This window comes from Dermochelys coriacea, chromosome 6 (assembly GCF_009764565.3).
Source record: "Dermochelys coriacea isolate rDerCor1 chromosome 6, rDerCor1.pri.v4, whole genome shotgun sequence".
Classification (NCBI taxonomy): Eukaryota; Metazoa; Chordata; order Testudines; family Dermochelyidae; genus Dermochelys; species Dermochelys coriacea.
Window position 1 is genome coordinate 56,907,377 of NC_050073.1, and position 6,535 is coordinate 56,913,911.

The following is a 6,535-nucleotide window of genomic DNA, read 5'->3' on the forward strand; positions in this document are numbered from 1 at the left end:
TGATATTTAAGCACTGTTGTCTTGTAAATGCATGAGAGTTTGGAAATATTGGAATAAATGCATGAGAAAGACAGTTTGGAATCTGGCCCTCTGTGTCTTTAACATAGCTGATAATTCTGATATAATCAACTAGATTAATCTAGTGAGATCCGAAAAGTCTCACTTGCTATACAAAGATATGTGGTTTCCAGAGGAAACAGTGGATTATTACAAAAGGGAGACAAAGGGAATGGAGGGTATTAAATAGTTTTGGAAATTATTGTCCATATAATCATTGTGAGGTGAGTAAATAGGTTAATTACTGAGTGCGTAAAGAGTGGATAAACCTAGACTATGGAAGAAGGGAAATATATTCAGATGCTATATCTGGGATTTGTAGTTGTTCCGTAGAGATCTAATGTTTTGGGGGGCAATTTCTCTGCCAGTCAGCAGATGGGACCCAGCTGTGCTGCGTACTAGAGCATTAAATTTGGAAGGCCAAACTACCTTTGAATTTTTTACCTGTCCAAATATATTTTTATATATGATTCTGGAGTTTTGTTAAATAGAATTGGAAAAGATACTAGAAGCACTTAAAGGTAGATAATATGGATTCATATTAATGGTGTTTAACTGAGAAAATGACAGGTTTAAGATATTCCAGTTAGACACATGTTTATTAAAATGAATAGCAAAAGGGGCATCATTTAATTTAAATAGCTCCAAATAATTGTTGTCGTTGCTTCAGTACTTTAGGAGGTTTCAGAGTAGCAGCTGTGTTAGTCTGTATCTGCGAAAAGGAGTACTTATGGCACCTTAGAGACTAACAAATTTATTTGAGCATAAGCTTTCATGAGCTACAAATTTGTTACAGACAAATTGGTTAGTCTCCACAAGTGCTCCTTTTCTTTTTACTTTGGAGGGAATACCATAAAGATAAACACAAAAAGTAAGGTGTCATCTGCATATAATGCTATCCATAGATCAGTACACCTAACTTTTATTCAGGTAATATGGTTGCTGGACCAGAGATTCCATGGTAAGAATAAACAGTAAGAAATAAAAACAGTCCTGCATTGTACCACATCTCAGGCCAAAGCTTTAGGTTCATTAGCATTAATAAAGAACTTGGCTGTTGATATGGTATGTTAGTCATATCCAAGTAAAATGTTTTGGTCCATTTACCATTTGCTTAAGGGCAGAAAAGAAGAATTGATATTTTTATCATCTATTTTAGAGTAGCTCTAGAGACCCACAAAAGGATTTTGGCCTGACCATAATGGTCACTGTTGTTGAATTTCATTCACATATCTTTTCAAAAGGATAATGATATATTATATTAGCTGGGGTGATAAATATAATTATTTTGACTACATTTCAGGCTTATCTGGATATGTTGATGGATCAGGGACCTCTCTCTGAGCTAATATCCATTTTGCTTCTAAAAATACTGGTTAACAACAGAATTCAGAACAGAAGTATTGAAATAAATGTATCTTCTTATTGTTGCCAAGATTCCAGATTTTCTCAAGATGATGTCTTTGTCAAGAAGTTCAGTAATTTCACCATTATAGGACTTGATTGACATCTTTCTGTGAAACAGCAGGAACTTGCACTGCCTCAAATGAAGGCTTCAAATCCAGTTAGGACCTTTACAAGATTTTCTCATGCACAGCCAACCCATTTTTCTTGCATAAACTTTTGGGTGAACTACATACACCAACGCTCATAGAGGCAGCTCACTGGTGAGAAGTTTGTGTACACAACTATTCCCCGTGTATAAATTTATGAACTGCATCACAAAGCCAGTGTTCTGACAGAAGCAGCTCACAGTATCTCTTTTCTCATGTTCATAGGAAAAGTCTTTGGATCCTGCATTTGCAGGTATTCATTTCCTGTTTATTCATTCTCTCTTTCTCTCCTGTCAGGCTCCTGACCCACAAATCTTGGTCGGGAAATGGTCTGAAAGCAGGCAAGTATGGCTAGTTCTGTCTGCCAGTACTTGTCTCCTCTGGCACTGGGCCACTAGTTTTTTCCAGACAAACAGATTTTCTGTTATGAGAACACTATTTACAGGCATGAATAAACTGTCTGTTCTACAAGTGTTCCAGGTCACTGCCCCCATGCACACTGATAATGTGCTTATTAGTTTTTCTTAATTTTTTTCTAAATTGATTCTATTATAGGCAGAGTTCCTAAGTCACAAGACATCCTTAGTAGTCTGTGATAACGTGGTATGCAGGGTTTTCAGAACCCAAAGCAGTGGTAATTTTACTGTTTTTCTCCAGGTGGTGTCAGGAATAAATTAATGGGGGCACAGCTCATCCATCTGATAAATAGTTGGCACAAGTAAAAGTGGTTTTACCTAAAACTACTTTTTCAAAAGGGATCAGCAGCCAGGTTTCTGAGGGGCTCTGCCTTCCATCTGACTGCTGGGGAACTTAGCTGACAAATCCTTGCCCAAAGAAAGCTTCCTTGGACTGCTCCAAAGCAAATTCTTTCACCTAATTTTTATAGCTAACCTCAAACAAAGCACATAACCTATAGTGACTCCTAGCAGGTCACCATAGTAATCCCTAGTGGGTCACCAATTCTTTTAATTTCAGCAAAATAGTTGTTGTTTTGTATTATTATTAAGACATTTCTCGTCATAACAATATGTTATGGGCACTTAAAACTAAAATCGCTATTTACTTACTTTTCCCCCTACTTATAATTTATTAACTTTTGGTTCCATTATCCCATTGTGATTAGCAAACTGCAAGCATGTTGTGTGGCCTTAACTCTCAAGGCATAATATTTTCCTATCTATGTGATTGGTTTTCACTGCAGGTAGCTGAACATACAAAATTGCTGAGTGCAGTACTGTCAAATTCTGGGGTACATGCAAGAATGTCAATTCTTGGGTAACACATTCATCTCCACAACATCAATACAAACTTCACTGTGAGAGGTATGAATTGAGTGTTCAGTGACTATTTGATTTACTGTAGGCATTTTTTGAGAGATCTGCTATTTTTCCACAGTTGAAACAGTATTGCCTGTTGAATTTTGACTAGTAACCTTTGAAAATTTTGCAGGTAATTGCCCTGGTTGGTAATTAAGTTGGTTAGCAGGCTCTGATCTGGAGAATTTGCCTGTGCAGAAGTTCAGCACAAGGCCTACGTCAAGCCAGGCATAAATAGGATTTAAGTGGGGCATTCTGTATTCTGTACAGGAATAAATTTGACATGGATGTCATTGCTCCTACTGTTCCTTCCATGGAAAAGGTTTTCAAAATGTTTTTCTGCCTCCAAGCTACCTATCATTTTGGTGACTTTGAATGAGGTTTAAATGTATCTTTTTATTTTGCCAGAGCGAGAGACAAAGAAAAGAAAGGAGAAATTAAAAACAAAACCAAAAAAACCTGCACTGTACAAAAGAGCAGAAAGCAGCACCTATTTTTGCAAAAAAAAAAAAAAAAAAAGTCACAAATTTGTAGATTAGGAAGTTAGTCTGTGTCTCCTGTGGACAATATAGAAAAGTTTTTAATCTGTGTTCCCCATATTTTAAATGCCTGAGCAATAACATCAGCTTGATAATCAGCAATCTGTGAAAACTCAGGCAAGGAGAGGTGAAACATGGCAATTGCCATATTGGAGAAGGTCCATGGTAAACCAAGTTCAGTATTCTATCACCAGCAGTGACCAGTACTGGTTGCTTGAGAGGAAGATTTAAGAAATCACATAATAGACAGTCATGAGATTTAAAAAAAATGTTTGCAATTATAACTCTGGATATTATTTAAACCCATATAAATGTCTAATCCTTTCTGAATCCTGCTAAGCCCTTGTCTTCTGTAATATCCTATGGCAATGAGTTCCACAGGCTTAATTGTGCATTGTGTGAAAACATTCTCTTTTATGAGTTTTGAACTTTCCACCTCTTTAATCTATTGAGTGTCCCATGGTTCTTGTGTCATGAAACAGGGTGTTTTAGCTTCTCAATATCATTCCCTGTTTTGTGGGGTTTTTTATCATATCTCCTCTTATTTATGTACCATGTAGGGTAAAGAGTCCCAGTCTTTCCAAGGTAGGAGGGGAGGAAAGGGAATAGAAGAGGAGGGAAGGTGGAAAGTGAGGGAGGCAGAAGCCAGATACTGAGTTGGTGGCCCTTATGGGATTGTTAATATATCCAAGTTCTTCTTCAAGTGCTTGTCCATAACTGTTACCCATCCACCCACAAATCTGACCTGAAAATGCCCTTTTGCATTAGCTAGTTGGTTTCTCTAGAAAGCAGACTGCAAGATCCATTGGCAGCTTTAGCCACCTTGGGAGACAACTCAGCAAATATCCAGGGAGCTGCTTCAACTAGGGGAGACAAGTAAAACACCAAGTTTCTGCTGCATCAGTGCCACAAAAATGATGGCTTGTTGATTTGAATTTGTAGTTTAGGCTCAAAAGGTTTTTTGAGGTTTTGAGTTGTGTGTTTGGGAGTCCAATCTCCCTGCTTTCTACACTTAGCTAGCTATTGCCTAACCTCTCACTCTCCTTTCTTTTATCTGAATTTTGACTGAAATTCATTCAGTCCACGTAGGAATTGATCGAATGCTAGTGAAGTCCATAGAAAAATCCTCTTTGACTTCACTGAGCTTTGGATCAGGCCTCTGTGCAGTTGGGGAAGTGAAATCTGTGCCCATTTGGATTGAGTTTGTAGTGCCAATCCTGCCATAGCTGCTAACAAATATTTACATGGTATGTTATAGTCACATAATCTATGTAAATGTAAGTATCATAAGAGTTTTCAGGACCAGAACTTTGGAAGATAATTTCCACAGGAATTGGTGGGTTAATTGTTTTACCTTAAATCTTTTTCAAGATGTAGAAAAACCTCACTTGTTAATGTTAGTTGTTTTTGTAGCAGTCAGAAATGTGTTAGTGTATTACAGCTACATAAGAAGATTCCTTCCCCTAAAAGCTTGCAATCTAAACAGACAACATTGAGTTAATAGACACATAAAGTGGGTGAAGAAAAAGATGAAGCACAAGACTATATTTAAAAAAAAACTTTTTGTTTGCATTTTTTTAGTATATGAAATCTTGGGCAGTAATAGTGTGATTTATACATAAACTGAGTATGGATTTGTACTTTCTTTCTAATTCTTAAGCATAGTCTTAGTGATTTGATTTTTGGAATAAATTATGCCATTTATAATATTTTTATTTTAGCCTAGGAAATATGTATGTGCCGCATATTTGACCTGTTGTGTTCAATAAGAAAAGGGACTTTCAGTTAACAGAAAAAAACTCCAAATGTTTTAGGAAACCTTGTCTTTTCAATTCTCTAATGACATACCCTGTTCCAGCTAAAACGTTTACAAAAACCAGATAGGAAGCATTTGGATAAGAGGATTGCTTCTAAAAGCTCCAGTTTAAAGCTACCAGTGTTGAAATGACATATGTTTAATAGATATTTAGATTTACAAAGAGAATGTCTTCCTTAGAACAAATGACATCTTGTGCACAATCACTCTGAAATATGTAAAAAAAATTCCCAAAAACATGTTTAGGTCATGATCGCTCGCAGGTACCTTTTTGAATATTCAGATATTATACCCAGTACCTATTAGTTAAAGCAGATACTGGGTATTCTTATCTACCAGCTCCTCTTTCCATTAATTAATAGGAGATTATTTAGCTTTTAAGGAGTTTTCTAAATATAGATAGATACAAAAGAATGATCACAGCTGGAAATGTGTTTATGCTCACTATGTACATAGAATGTGCATATACAGTATAAAATTATGTAGAGCTACATTATAACTATTTTATTACCTAGTACATGCAGGGTTAGTACCATGGCCTTTTACTAATGTTGCCGATACTCAGCACTCACATTATGCTAGAACACTCAAAAATACCATCCCATCTCTTTTTTAGGAGCCAAAACAAAACTGGACTTCTGCCAGTCCCAGCCCAGGTGGCTCCTTTCTTTCCCCAGTTGTAGAGAGTCCACCAAACTGGCCAGTGCCAAGCTCAGGTGGGAGGTGCTCAGCAGTGGGTCAGCCTGTAGGGAGCTGGGATACTTCTGCCAGGACCAGGCAGGGGAGCACAGGGGCTGGAGCCTCTGGGAACAATGGGTAAAGGAGCTGCCCAACAGTGCCGCCGCACCTTGGAGAGCAGGCGTAAGGCACAGGTGACGGGAGGCAGGAATGGGATGGGCTCTGCAAGGTGTTACCCCAAGCTCTCTTTCGCCTCTCCCAACTCCCTCTCTGTCTTCCTCCCTGCTCCCCTCTGCCCCTTCCAGGGGTCTCCCAGTGCCCTGATTCCAGCACTTTTTTTTTTTTTTTTTTTTTTTTTTAGGATTCCACCATTGCCAGTAGTTCCTGTTATTAGGTGGTGCTGGACAAATGTATTAGTTCAATTATATGATGGGGTTGCTTGTGATGGAAGGGGGCAGGGCTCAGCAGCCTTGGGGCTCATTCCCATTTTATGTCTTTTGTTCCTAAAATCTCATGCTTCAGGTTTTCAGCCAGTCACCAGCAAGGAGCAAAAAAGAGACTTCGCCACCCCAGTAT

At 38.0% G+C, this 6,535-nt stretch overlaps 1 protein-coding gene across 7 annotated transcripts in view; it reads left to right on the forward strand.

Annotated features, from left to right (window-relative positions):
• The window catches only part of FUT8 (fucosyltransferase 8), a 303,904-nt gene that overhangs the window by 246,974 nt on the left and 50,395 nt on the right, over positions 1 to 6,535 (forward strand). The window lies entirely within an intron of this gene.